This window comes from Micropterus dolomieu, unplaced genomic scaffold (assembly GCF_021292245.1).
Source record: "Micropterus dolomieu isolate WLL.071019.BEF.003 ecotype Adirondacks unplaced genomic scaffold, ASM2129224v1 contig_1645, whole genome shotgun sequence".
Taxonomy (NCBI): domain Eukaryota; kingdom Metazoa; phylum Chordata; class Actinopteri; order Centrarchiformes; family Centrarchidae; genus Micropterus; species Micropterus dolomieu.
In genome coordinates, this window is record NW_025730635.1 from 1 (window position 1) to 1044 (window position 1044).

The 1044-nt window shown below is 40.9% G+C and overlaps 1 non-coding gene across 1 annotated transcript; it reads right to left on the minus strand.

The window, feature by feature from the left end:
* Positions 1 to 307: 307 nt before the first annotated feature.
* Positions 308 to 418, minus strand: trnal-caa. The gene is made up of 2 exons: positions 381 to 418; positions 308 to 353 (listed from the first exon to the last, which is right to left on the minus strand). It is a non-coding gene; the product is annotated as a tRNA-Leu (tRNA).
* Between the last annotated feature and the right edge of the window lie 626 nt (positions 419 to 1044).

The following is a 1044-nucleotide window of genomic DNA, read 5'->3' on the forward strand; positions in this document are numbered from 1 at the left end:
AGAATTCCCTTTGATCAGGAAGGAGTTGATCCTTGAGTCTGGCGCCTTAGACCACTCGGCCATCCTGACAACTACAGAGGTGTCAAAAAGAATACGTAACACTAATTTGACCCATTTTATCGTAAAACCACGTTTATGAATTTGGCTCCACATCAAGTGTCTCTCTCTGTGTGTTTACTAACTATTGGTAAGAATTTCCCCTTGCTGCATAAAATGATTTTGCACCAACTCTGCTGCTTTCAATTGCTTCCAAAAGAAAAAAAAGAGTTAAACTTGTTGTTCTGCCGACAATCACAGTTCTAAAGTGTGTCAGGAGTGGGATTTGAACCCACGCCTCCATTTGGAGACCAGAATTCCCTTTGATCAGGAAGGAGTTGATCCTTGAGTCTGGCGCCTTAGACCACTCGGCCATCCTGACAACTACAGAGGTGTCAAAAAGAATACGTAACACTAATTTGACCCATTTTATCGTAAAACCACCTTTATGAATTTGGCTCCACATCAAGTGTCTCTCTCTGTGTGTTTACTAACTATTGGTAAAAATTTCCCCTTGCTGCATAAAATGATTTTGCACCAGTGTTGGCGGATTCAAAATACTCTGTATACCAACTCTGCTGCTTTCAATTGCGTCCAAAAGAAAAAAAAGAGTTAAACTTGTTGTTCTGCCGACAATCACAGTTCAAAAGTGTGTCAGGAGTGGGATTTGAACCCACGCCTCCATTTGGAGACCATCCTGACAACTACGGAGGAGACAAAAAGAATACGTAACACTAATTTGACCCATTTTATCGTAAAACCACCTTTATGAATTTGGCTCCACATCAAGTGTCTCTCTCTGTGTGTTTACTAACTATTGGTAAGAATTTCACCTTGCTGCATAAAATGATTTTGCACCAACTCTGCTGCTTTCAATTGCTTCCAAAAGAAAAAAAAGAGTTAAACTTGTTGTTCTGCCGACAATCACAGTTCTAAAGTGTGTCAGGAGTGGGATTTGAACCCACGCCTCCATTTGGAGACCAGAATTCCCTTTGATCAGGAAGGAGT